This window comes from Dermacentor albipictus, chromosome 5 (assembly GCF_038994185.2).
Source record: "Dermacentor albipictus isolate Rhodes 1998 colony chromosome 5, USDA_Dalb.pri_finalv2, whole genome shotgun sequence".
NCBI classification, from domain to species: Eukaryota; Metazoa; Arthropoda; class Arachnida; order Ixodida; family Ixodidae; genus Dermacentor; species Dermacentor albipictus.
The window spans coordinates 131707021-131720396 of NC_091825.1; the positions used below are offsets into that span (position 1 = coordinate 131707021).

A 13376-nucleotide genomic window follows, 5' to 3' on the forward strand; every position below is an offset into this window, starting at 1 on the left:
TATTTTGGGATGTCCTCCAACGGACTTTGAAAAAAGACTTTGACATCAACGCTCATACTGTGCGATACCTGCTGCCGACCACTGATAATAGTGCACCTTTTGATATGTTTTTTCTCATCGGAATGCACAATTTGTGGAAAACGCGAATGATGGACAGAAACGCCGAAACGGTTGTACCTACAAGGGTGAATTTCATCCAAATGACCCTACACCTAAAGCAGGTTTATGATGAACTTGATACCCAGCCAGACTGGTACCCCATTTTGGTGAGGTGCCTAACCTTACCACCCTTCTAAAGTGAAACCACATTTCTACCCACAGTATGAACGATGCCTTTTCTCTGAGTGACTGTCAGTGTTGTCAGTGTCAGTGTCAGTGTTGTTGCTACTGTAATAAATACCATGAAAGAAAGAAAAAAAAAAGGCTCGGTGGCGCAACGGTAGCGCGTCTGACTCCACATCAGAAGGTTGCGTGTTCGAATCACGTCCGGGTCAATGCTGTTTTTATTTCTGCTCAGAAGTCTTCGTTTTTATTTGCTTTCTTTTTGCTTGCCGCAACCACGTCATCATCATCCATATTGAGTCTCCAAATACTCTGCATGGGTTTATCTCAAATGTATTCTTGGAATAAATAAATATGACGTATTTCACTCGCCCTCCCAACCCTACAAAAGTGGATGGCAAGCGAAGCTGTTATAAAACAACTCAAATGCCGTCGATTGGGACATGAAATGCTTTATTGTTCTGCCTAGTCTTAGTGCGACACCGTTGTTGAGCATTACGATTTTGCACTCTTTGACGCTTGAAGTGTTCACGCTGCTCTTCGGGAGTCTTAGCTTTGCGTGGTCTACCCATAGCGGTCTTGAAATGAACGAGTCGCTAAGCAGCTCTCCGTTTTCTATTTATGAAGTTTGGTGACGTCACTCACTGATTCGTATGCTGCTGTTTCCTCTTTCCCACCAGAGCAGCTTATGCAGCCGTAATCTTCACCTGGAAACACACGCGGGGAGAGGGAACGTGCTTCGCGTTTTCACAGGCGCCTTATCGTCCATCATACGGTTTTGACGCTTGTTTTGTGTTTTTATTTATTGAAAAGAATACTGCGCTGCGTGTTGTATACCTGATTCTAAAGAAAATACGCGCTTTTTTGTTTTTTGTTTTGTTTTCTTTTTGCTGACGGACACGAAAAAATTCCGACCAACTAGAGGCTAACAGCTTCACTGTAAAGTAGAAACAGTGGTGACCCGGACGTGATTCGAACACGCAACCTTCTGCTCGGGACTCTAACGCACTACCGTCGCTCTGTCGAGCGTTTCTTTATAAACATGGTATTTATTACACAGAATGAAATGATCTATGTACAAGAACTATTTGCAGTATTATCAGCACAGGTGGTCATAAGCGATCACAGGCATACGAGCAGTACATACAAAGCAAACGTCAAGCAAAGCAACATCTACCATCATAATAAGAACTTGAAAAGAGAAGTTAAGAACCTAATCAAAAGTTGATACCAATCCGCCTGACATTCTTCTTGATTGAAAATGCCCTTTAAGTGCGTAATCATTTGAGCGAAATGAGAGCTTGAAGAAATTGTTCTTTCTGGATTTCGGTCTTGCATACGAGTTTTCCATATGCTATGCAAGCCTATTAGTAAAAACATATCGTATAGCACTTCCTCACACGGAACAAGATAGCGGATACTGTGAAAATTTAGAACAAAATATTTTAGCAAATTTCTGTGGAGGACATCCCAGAATAAGATGGCATCTGTACAATCAATAAAGCAGTGTTCAAAAGTTTCCGGCACATCACAAAGGCGACAGTTAACTGATAAAACGAAAATCTTGTTTTTCCGAAGCCATGTGCTAACTGACAAGGTTTCAGTGTGTAATTTGTAAAAAAAAATTTTGTAGACGGGGGAACTGGCATTTTGTGCACTCTTACAAATACATGATGTCCTGGTAATCTGATGTATAGTGATCGATAAACCAGTGGTTGGAAAAGCATCGATATTAAATCTCTGCAAAGATTTTTTCGTGAAACAGTAAATAAATAACCATTAAAGAAACTAACAGTCGGAAAATCAATAGAAAAATAAACCTCGCGCGTGAACTTTGACAAACGAGGTCTAGACAGAAAATTTGAAGACACCATCAATTCTGGCAGGACGTGAACCAAGTTGCGCTACCGAGCCGCCATGACCAGGTGTACTTACTGGCTGGCGTCCCTAACAGGCAACTGGCAGCGCGACAGGCCCACTACCACATTCTTTTGTGAGGTCCATTGGAGGGGGGAGGGGGGAGCGCCGCTTAAAACGCGGTAGAGCCTGAAGCCAGTCCCATTCCATCTGGTAACTTAACAGCTCCCGGTAACACTATACCACACATTCCACGTCAACCCGCTTGGCTCACCATTCTTATTCTAAGTATCACGGTGGAATTGTAGAAGGAGCCGGAACACCTCTCCGTAGTATACAATGTCATGGCGGGAACAAACTGTCACTTGCGCTTGAGTACGGGACCATCTCGCGCTTCACTCCATGTAATAGTACTTTACGTTCTGCGTCAAGTCGTGGTAGTTCAAGATTGCACATGAATGAGCGAAAAACAATTTCTATCGTGGATTAGACGTATAGGGACATCATTAACAGCAAGAAATTTATAAGGTCGTAGTTTCAGAAGATCAAAAGAGTGCAGAAACAAAGCGACACAGCAAAAAAATTTTGCAGCCGAAGTAATTATTCATGAACGCTAATGGCGAAGGAAAATGATGCAATGTAGCACATTAGTGTTTAGAAAAAGAAAAGTCAGTTCACCTAATTTGATAGTAAAAACTGTATTAGAAGAATAGTGAACTGGGTTCATGAATATTTCGGGCACAGCGAGCGAAGGCAAGGAAATAACCTCGTCGCTGACATGTTACAAGAATACCTTCATCATCAATTCTTCAAAAAACCCCGTCGAGCTCGTGACGGCATTCAAGGGCCCCAAGTACAACCTGCGACATATACGTGGTTATTACTTCAGCTATGCTTTCTGGCATTTAATGGCCACGCATAAAGTCCCGGACCGTTAAGCAGCAGTAAAACAGGTACGCTGTGTAAAGGCGCCTGGCAGAAAAAACAAATATAACTAGAGAATGTCACTGTAAGATAAAAATATGGGCACTCCCGAAGGCCTCTGGTAATCGTTATGTGATTCATTGCACCCTTGTGCATATTTCAACGTCATACTTACAAATGAGCTTCGGGAATTTGACAAACTAGGGCCAGGGCCCCGTGCCGCTGCAAATCCGATGTCGGTGTCTGCATTCGTGGCCGAGAAAAATCGTCCCGAACCACGCATCCACAGTACAACAGCGCAGGCCTTCCGCGTGGAGCAGAGGTGTTACTGAACTAATTGAATTTATCAAAGTAAAGTGCGTCAGAAAATTCGTAAAGTACGGATTGCACACAGCCTACAGACATACATGATAACGTCGGATTGTAATTTGAATATACGAGAACACTTAATTCTATTACACGGAAACTCAAACACAAGCTCCTTTTACAGCTGCCGTTTGAGGTTCCTCTTAGTAGGAGCAGTGCGACCCGCTAGGTTCCTTGCAACACAATAAAAAAAAAGAACCAGAAAGCTCGCCTTCGTGCATATCGTTCGCTACCAGGGTTTTCAGGAAAACATTACGGTTGCTTAATATGCAGTTACCGGCAATAATAAGGTTTCCTACAACAATTACTAAAGGAAACTCTGGCGCTGCCATAGTTTAGCCACCATGGAAATGATGGGAAGTAAATAGATTTGTCTGATCATCGTGCTTATGGCTTCAGATCTTCTCGCGACTTCGTTCATTACGCTTTACCTTCCTCCATTGTCTTAAATTTCACAGCAACCAATACTTTTCCATATGCAGAAGACTCTGCGAATACTCACAATCGCTACTAATTGCAGCGGGTCAGCCTGTCGAGGCGGCCAAATCGAAACCCACGGAGCATCTCAGCGCCCTGACTTTCCCGCGATAAATTCATAAGGCCGTCCTATGGCTGTTGTCCGTGCATGCGTCCGTGGCGTAATGGTTTCAATATCGCGCCTCTGTTGCTAGAAGTGCTGTGCTCGAATCCTGGCGTCGGGCAATTTTAATAATGGTTTCTTGATTATTTATTACGCAGTACTTCGTTGAAAATTATGAGTTCACAATGTCACGAAACCGTTTGATGACAGAAGCATGATTCGGCAAGAGAGACAGAGGAAAGGGGAAAGACAGGGAGGTTAACCAGAGGGGAAGATCCGGTTTGCTACCCTACGCTGGGCAGAGAGGGGAGGGGGAGGTAAAGTGGTAACAAAGTAGAGATAAAGAAAGAAAGGAGCGTAGACGTACGATCACAGTCGCTCACACTGTCGCCGCATACTGCCACCGCACAGCACAGTAGCATTTGCAGCACTATAAACATCTGTTCAGGCTACAGCCGCTTGTCCAATGCTGTCGCAAGGCACACATGGGACGAAGTTATACTGAGTAATAACGCGAAGCGGTACTGACAACTACCGATTTATTGAAATGAACGCCGAGCTTATATACATCAGACACGCATGTTCTACCGAAAAGCAACGAGTTTCGCAAACCGCTTCGTGTTGTCCTTTTTTTTTCGTCCGGCGAGTTTCTTGCGGTAACTTCCCCCAAATCGTGGTTCACCAACTGGCCTACAACAGCGCACTTCCAAGATGCCAGAAGGAAGAATTTAGGCAAATTCATGTAGTTCCGACAATTCCCCATTGTTGGCTTAACCGCCCCGAGTGCAACTCCCGTAGACACTAGCGCCAGAGTTCCCTCTAGTAATGATTGCATGAAACTGTACGCCTGGAAGCGCGAGAAGCAGTCAGGGATCTTTGAATGTTATCCCGTTCCACTATTAAAGGCGAAGCTAAGGCGTCCTCCCAAATTTTTATTGCAGATTTTCCTTCGAAAACAATCAACGCGACATTTCAACGATTGCCGCGTACATCATGGCGCTAGCGCAAGTGTTCGTCAGTTGTATTTCAATGCGCAAGAAGTGAACTACTCTATAAATATTCTAGACTGTTAGTCTAGAGCACGGGAACTTAGGAATGGGAATGTGTATTTTACGTATCTATGCTTCTATCTCCTCCCTTCTGAAGAGCAGGCAGACGTTGTGCCCCTTCCGGTGGCAGTTGCATAGCCTGCTGCTCGCTTTCCTTTTCCTGTCTGGTGTATATATGTTTTACAAACAAATACTACTAATAATAAACGTTGCGCATCCAATGTTCCTCAGTGTGCTGAACTTTTAATATTTTATATCTCTGTTTTAATTTCTTTTCTCCTAAATGTGGTACCTTCTAGACCAGCAATCCTTCGCCCAACCACATTTTCGATTTTTCTATGTCGGGGGAAACTAGGAAGCAAGGTGATAAGAAAGCCGCATACCAAACCATCATACAGAGCGGATGGAGAGAGGGGAAGAGAGGAGACAGCAAGAGGAGCGCGGAATCTTCATTCACTCTTTTGACTTTATGGCGAGCTTGTAAACGCAATGTTAGTTTGCCATGTCCCAGCTGTGGTGCTGATTAAAACGAGATTGGTCGGTGAGCTGAACAAAAGCAAGGATTTGCTGAATCGGGTCGAAGTTCTCACACAGGTGATGAAAATTTTCTGATTGAAGGTTACAGCAAAGAGCGCAAGTAGTGCCACGTCTGAAATAACTGAATGACAAAGCGCAATGCTGCCTAACTTCCTTGGTTAGATAACAACTACGCTGCACATCACAATGTCTTTGCTTGTTTGTTTACTTGTCTTTTTATTTGTTTTCTATTCTTTGTTTTGTTTGTTTGTTCTCAATGTGATTTTAAACATAGACTTCATTATAACATTCAAACGAAAAATGAACATGCTCCATGAGAATAAGGTTCTGTCTATTATGTGCGATGGCACACACCTATAGTTGGGCATTGAGAGCTAAAAACAACGCCACTTGGCCGTAAGCGCAAGTTAATGCTAGCCGCTTTTCGAGTGCTTGAACTACATTAAATGTACTAAATAATTAAATTGTCGCCCTTCACGTATGCATATCTGCGTTGCACTTCATATCAACCGCTACTTGTTCTTCTGAGGTTCAAGACACGTCGGAATACTATTCAGCTGAATGTCAAACAGTTCTTTACTTTACTGGAGGACAAGCCTGCGCATCGAGAACTAAATTCTTTCAATAAATGATGTAGATCTGTTGGTCAACAAATATTTACTGGCTCGAAAACACACAGACACGGTGCCACATCGTAGGTTGGTCCAAACAGGAAAAGCTCCTGTATCGTCCTTGGTGTTTTTTCTTGTGCTTGTGTGTGTAATTTTTATTGCGCAATTTTTTTTAGAATCCTGCACCAAATAGCCCGGCAAATAGATTCACTATAAGTATTTGCTTTTTGCACACTGCCTGTGCGCTGTAATGCGCTGAATGGATGTCATCTCTGCAGCTTTAAAAGAAGTTGCGAAGTACGGAAATCAAAGAAAACCAAGCTAAAACTCGAAACCCGTACAGCTCACTCATCGTAGTACGCCCTTTGAGTGTTGCCGCCGGCATCTTCATGATCACCGGCGGTATTTATAACGACTATACGAACCAAGGGTCACACGAAATAAATGTTTCTCTGTCTCTCTCAGCTCTTACGCCGGCGTGGTTATACGAAGTGTATAAACCGCGTGCGATGCCGAGGCAGCTAGGCAGAACGAGATCGGCACCTCCCCCCCCCCCCCCCTTCCCCTTTTCGCATTTTGGCTCCAAATGCGAATTTGATCGTTTCACATTGGCCGTCGCGACCCCACTGTGTGGCCACCGCGTCGCTCAACTAACATTTCTACTTCGTTTCTTTTTTTCTTTCACTTTGATTCTTTCTCGCAGTCTCAACTTTATAAAATATTTCCCACTTTCCATTTATGCGTTAAGTCCCGAGACGTCTTGCTCCATCCCTCCGTGTCACGTTCACTGTTCTTTCTTTTTTTTATTTGATGCCCCATTCGTACCGATCCATGACTTATTGATTTTGCATTTCGGCCTAAGTCTGCGACCCTTAGGCACTGCTTGGTGGCTTTCTCGCTTCTTTTTTTGTTGTTATTATTGGTCTTCCCCCCACTACGTCGTAAACCCTGACAACACTTTCCCTCTTCGCATCCATGCTGTTGTTTGTTCGAGCCGTTTTCTCTATACGTGACATTTTCCCTATTAATGCGTTATTTGTCTTCGAACCCTTGTGTCAGATTCTTTTCTCTTGCTTGTTTGTCGAACAACTCCCATTGAAGCGTCTGTTCCGTTTTTTTTTCTTTCTTTCTTTTTCTTGCTTTTTCTTTGAAGCGTCTCGTTGAGAACTTCGAAAAGGGAGCGTTGGTTCTGCTGCCGCTTTTCGCAGACGGACGTGAATAAATGGTGCCCCGCCCCGCCATCAATTCGAGGCCAGCTTCTTTGTTGCGGCATAAGAGTAATGCGCCCGCCGAGTCGCATTTATTATCTTCGTGTCAGTTGCGAATAAACGCGGAGAGCAGAGCTGAATGCAAGGATAAAAAGGCGCGCGCGGCGAGGAAAACGAACGATCGAGACAAGAATGCCCTTTGAGTATCTATTTTCTTGTCTCCTTTCTTTCTTTTCTTTTTTCTTTAACATCTTGCGTCGCGCATGGATGCCGTGACGCGTAGAGCCGGACACACGGAGTAACTATGGGTTATCCAGAATGCATTGAGAAACGCTGAAATCAGACGCTGACTTCTCAACGCGTGCGTATCGCAACATCGTCTGCAGAACGGGGCCTCTTGTTTTACGGATGGCGGCTTTTTGGGTTTTGAACGAAGCAGGGTATGTCCGTGTGCCTGTCGGTGTTTTTTTTTTTTCAGCTCTAGAGGGAATGTCAAAGTTTCATGTTCAGGCGTTACACAACAGCAGAGAAACAAGCGACATGCCGATGGCATTTGTAGTGCTGTGCCCAGCTACAAGCTCAGGGCGCGAACAAAGAAGTCTGGTCCTCACAGTTGGGTGGTTCTGCGGAAACAACTGCTACGGACGTGTTGTGTAAGCATTAGTTTCTTCAGGTTCAGTTCTTTTGTTATCTCTCGATTCGCCACGTGACCGACTCCAGCTATAGCGCAGGGCGAGGCTTCGTGCTATAGCCGAATAGTTAGAATAGTTAGCAGAATAGTTAGTAGACACGAAGTACGGCTCCTGTCATTAAAACCGCGAGTTGTCAAATACATTATCAAGAAGAAAATATTGGCTTGCGCGCGTATGGAGGGTTCCGCAGTAGTCAACCCTTTATACAGTGGCACCAGTCTTGCTGGGTACGTGGATTAAAACGCGATGTGGCAAAGATTGGCTGCGAAAATTCTGCATGAACGACTGAGGCAATGTAAAATTTCTCAATGGTGCAACGTAATCCGTTTTTTTTTTCGTTAACACTATTCGTGTATCGTTAGGCATGGATGCTACGCAATACAATAATGGACGGCAAGAACACAAGGACGCGCGCAGTACGAGTGACTCGCCCAGCAACATGCACTGTTCATATACGTATGCTCAGACCTTCTTCTTATGCACTCGTATTTCCAAAGGATGGGAAGTTTCGTAACTGACAAATTCGGCAACTCTGAAATTTCATTCAAAAAAGAAACCTTTGTTTGAGCGCAGAAATTATAGAAGACTCTGAGGAATAATTCAGTCAAAAAGATAGGACCTGTTTTGCGCAACTGTGGTAGTTGAGTGGCATAACATCTGCCTTGAATATATGGCATAAGTAAATATATAGCATGCATATGCATAAATATGTATGGAACATCACGATGGCGCCGACGGCGACAATTTGCTTAGACTGACCATATAGTTGATATCACGACCAATTTTCATTAATAACCAACTCCGGTATCGCTAGCCAAGAAGGCGTTTGGGGAAGTGTATCTGTTCGGTCGCTGTCTTTGTGTGGTGCTCCGATTTTTCTGTTTTTTTTACATTTATGGTTACCATTGACGACGATTGATTAACAAGACGTCGAGTGAAGATTCAGTGAGCCAGGCGCCTTACATGTACGTCGCTCCTTTTTTGAGGACTTGGCTATCACCCTTTCACTACGGTGGTCGGAAGCCGAGAACATCGTCACGAGCCTTATGCTCGTCGAAGTGTAGCAAGCCACATGAATGATGCTACAAGCCGTAATGAAAAGCCTGGGGCATTGCAAGCGTCACAAAGTTTCACAAAGCCGGCACGTTTGGTTCTCCACAACTCGGAATCAACTTCGGCGAATTCAGGAATAGTGGCTGACGGTGAAGCCGAGAGCAAGAAACCTCGCCTAGAAAACAGCAAGTATGATGATACAACATCGAATTATGAGCTAAGTGATAAATAGATGGGCGAAGATGCAACATTCACTTTGGTCACGTATAAGAAAAAGCGAGCCGAAGGTATTCCGGTTCTCTTTCACCCAACAAGTGAAGGTACTCCTTTTGGCAAGTAAGCAGAGTGTCTGTCGAAATAGTTTCCGCTGCCAAATAAAAAGTGCAGTCTTTTAGAACGGGCAGAGATGGAAGTTTCAGTGTCAGCGTTGCTTCCTTAACCTCCGCAAAACGCCTTTTGATGCCCTGAAATGTAGGCGGCCTGGAATTCAAGCCCTTCATACCAGAGTCATACATGCGAAACGTTGGGAAAGTAAAACATGTGCCTCTGCAGTATACAGACGAATAACTCCTAGACTTCTTGAAAGACGCAGAAGTTATATCGTCACGCAGACAGATAAGGTATTCCCGCCCAGAAGATGGAGCAGTAAAGTCACATCCACTTCACACGGTAATTCTGACTTTCAGAGACGATCGCGCTATTCCAGGAAGAAGCTACTTGGGTTTCACCAGCCACCCTGTCGAGGAATACCTAGGGCCAGCACTTCGCTGCTATACTTGCCAGAGATTTGGGCACATGGCGAAAACCTGCCTCAGCACACGTCGATACAAAATCTGCTCAGAAGATCATGACCACAAGGAGTGCAAATCACTCCTTCAACCTAAATGTGCAAACTGTGCGGGAAAACATGCCGCCTCCTTCTCAGGCTGCCCTCAGAAGAAGGCAGCGGCACAAATGCGTCGACACGAACTTATCCACTGAAGACAACCGCAACGAAATGAACTCGCCCCAAACCTTGACATTGTTCATCCAGTGCAAGATCACCCACCTTAGCGGGCACCGGAACCACCACAGCCAAGAGACCCAACAAGCTATTCCTACTCAAGAGAATAACCAACAGTGCAATCAAGCAACCAATAAAGAGGATCACAGTCAAGCGCCCAGTCTTATGCATCAATGCTACGAAAACCCAGACGACAACAGGCAGAATGTAATACACAAGAAAGCTCCAATATTCGCACACATTTTCCTCAGCGACCTTATGCACCTACTGCTGAAATTGCGCCAGCTAATAGCGAACATACCACCGCATCAGTGACACAACAGATTTTGCCAATGCATTTCGCAGGTCTTAAGGCAATCCTATCTGCTCTGCCGGAAGCAAACAACCTACCAGAAGTGAAAGCCTTGTTGCCTCTGGAAGCACTATTGTTTTAACAATCCAGGCCGAAACTGCGGCAGGCAGTACATGAATAACCGCTACAAAAATGTCTCCATATTTCAGTGGAATACCAACAAACTTCGAAGGAAGTGTGCTGACTTTCGTAAACTGCTTGTGCAATACAACTTTCCAATACTTTGCATTCAAGAGGCGGGAATCAATGACGACTTTCGCCTCTCGAATTATGTGATATACAAGACTCCTCGTCAAGGTGCTGTCAGCAGAGTGCTCCTGTGCGTCAGAAAGGACCTACCATCTTATAAATTTCAGTCCAGTGATTCAGACTTCCCGGGATTCATCGCATGTAAAGTATCCTTTGGCAAGCTCTACATAACAGTGATTAATCTATATCTGTAACCTTCAAACCGGATTTCAGTAGAAGCGCTAGTGGATACCTTCAAATTGATCATTCTAATGTATTTATATGTGGCGACTTCAGTGCACACAACATTATCTGGGGCAGTGATCATTGTGATGCACGGGGTAACGTTATTGAGTGCGCCATAGATAAATGCAACTTGACTGTTTTAAACGATGGGTCGCCAACATTCCTTCGTGGATATAATTACTGAAGCTGCATAGATGTTACCCTGTGTTCACATGATCTAGCGAATGGTGTGGGGTGGAAACACATATGGAAACGCGCGGAAGTGATCATTTTCCCATCCTTGTAAATCCCCCTAGCATGCACTATGATATCAGGCGTTACAGCAGGCTAGCCAACTGGCAAGCTTTTCGGTACCACCTAACGGATCAAATTACTAAACATGCAACAGCGGAAAGATTTACAGAATATTTGCAGGATAATATGAACATATGCCCAAAGAAGGTCTCAATTCCGAAAGATTATGCTTCAGTTGACAGAGAGTATGAACACCTAAGAGCCATCAGACGCCGATCCGAAAGAGCATACCGACGGAGCGGGAGTTTAGAAGCATACAGAAACGCTCAGAAAATACACAATGTAATGCGCAGACGCATGGAAAATTTAGGCAAACGGCGCTGGCTCGATTTCTGCGGCACGCTTTCTCCTCACATGTCTGTGCCACGGTTTTTTCGAGTAATTTGTTCTCTAAGCGAACCTGTAACCCAGAACTTCCCATTTCGTGCTCTCGGTGTAGCTCGGGACATGTGTGAGATAATAGTTGCTGGTGAATTTTGTGAGCTTATTTCCAGACCTGCTTTTTAATCGCAATGTGCAGAATTTGATACCTCAGTAATGTTAACTAAGCAGAAAATTACTGCTTGCTGCTGGGCCCAACATCCTCAATTATACTTTCAGATTACGCGAGCTTCAATGTGCAACTGCATCATGTCGCCAAAAGTCCGCTGCTGGGCCGGATGGCATTACGTACAATATGCTAAGAAACCTTGGGCCGGCAGGTACAAATGCTCTCTTAGACATCTATAATAATTTATGGATAGAAAAAACTGTACCTGACTCTTGGAAAGTCGCTCGAATCTTGCCGATCTTAAAAGAGGGTCAGACGTGCTTGTGCCTTGAATCCTTCCGCCCAGTTAGTTTGGCAAGTTGTTAATACAAAGCAATGGAGAAAATGATTGACGCGCGACTTCAATGGTGGTGTAATGAAACGGATGTGTTGCCCAACTACTCAGCAGGTTTTAGAAAACATAGATGAACAATGGATGCAATATTAGATATAGTAACCTGTGTGGGAACACGGGCGTGCACGTGGAGACATGACGATAGCAGTATTGCCAGACATCAAGAGGGCGTTTGGCACTTTTAGTCACGTTCATGTTCTGCTAAGTATATAGGAACTTGGAATATGTAGCAGGTCCTTGAGATGGATTTCTGAATTCTTATCAGGTCACAAAATGTTTGTTGATACGGGTGAAGGGAAGAGTGCTGAACATGTTGTCAAACATGGAGCACCACAGGGAAGCGTACTCAGCCCCTTTCTTTTTAACTGCGTCATGGTTAACAAGAAGACTGCCATCACAGTTAAAGTTTTCACTGTATGCAGATGATGTGTCTATTCGGACATCTGGGTCTAATGCTCAACTACTTCAGATGGCATTGCAAGACGGCATAAATATCATTAACCTATTTTTGGGAGAGAGAGAGAGAGAGGAATTATTCTATCACATGCAAAGACAGCTGTATTGCCCTTCACCATGAAGCAGTCAAAAAATGTCACTCTTAATCTGGAAAGACACCCTCTAATGATTGTTACACAGCATCGATTTCTTGGCATAATACTTGATAGGCAGCTATCCTGGGCACCCCACATAAAAAAACTCGAAAACGAGGTCACTGCCATAGTGACTGTACTTCGCAGACTTGCAGGTATGGGGCGGATCAGTATCGTCCATACTAACTGTTTACAATGCATTAATACGAAAAAAAATTGCGTATTCCGCACCCATCTTACACGAACTTTCCCACACGTCAGAAGAGCGACTTCAAAGACTTTTAGCTGGAGGACTACGCCTATGTCTAGGAGTTCCATGAGAGACTTCTAGTTCTCTTGTAATAGCTGAGGCTCGCCGATCACAATTTCCGGTTATGCGAACTACCGAAACATGCGGACATAATGTCCGTCTTCAAACGCAGCATAAAAGCCACCCATTGGCTCTAGACATAATGAAACGATATAGAACTTATGTTCATATGAAAATTCAAGAAAATCTTCACATATTGCCAAGAAATGAATTTTGGAACTCAGGCGTCGAATATCCTCTATGGCTGCTTACACTTCCAAAAATCGCATTGTCAGTAGACGGGATAATAAAAAAAATCAAGAGACATGTT

At 44.1% G+C, this 13376-nt stretch overlaps 1 non-coding gene across 1 annotated transcript; it reads left to right on the forward strand.

Annotated features, from left to right (window-relative positions):
- The first annotated feature begins 422 nt into the window (after positions 1-422).
- TRNAW-CCA (transfer RNA tryptophan (anticodon CCA)) lies at positions 423-494 on the forward strand. The gene has a single exon. It is a non-coding gene; the product is annotated as a tRNA-Trp (tRNA).
- The last annotated feature ends 12882 nt before the right edge of the window (positions 495-13376 follow it).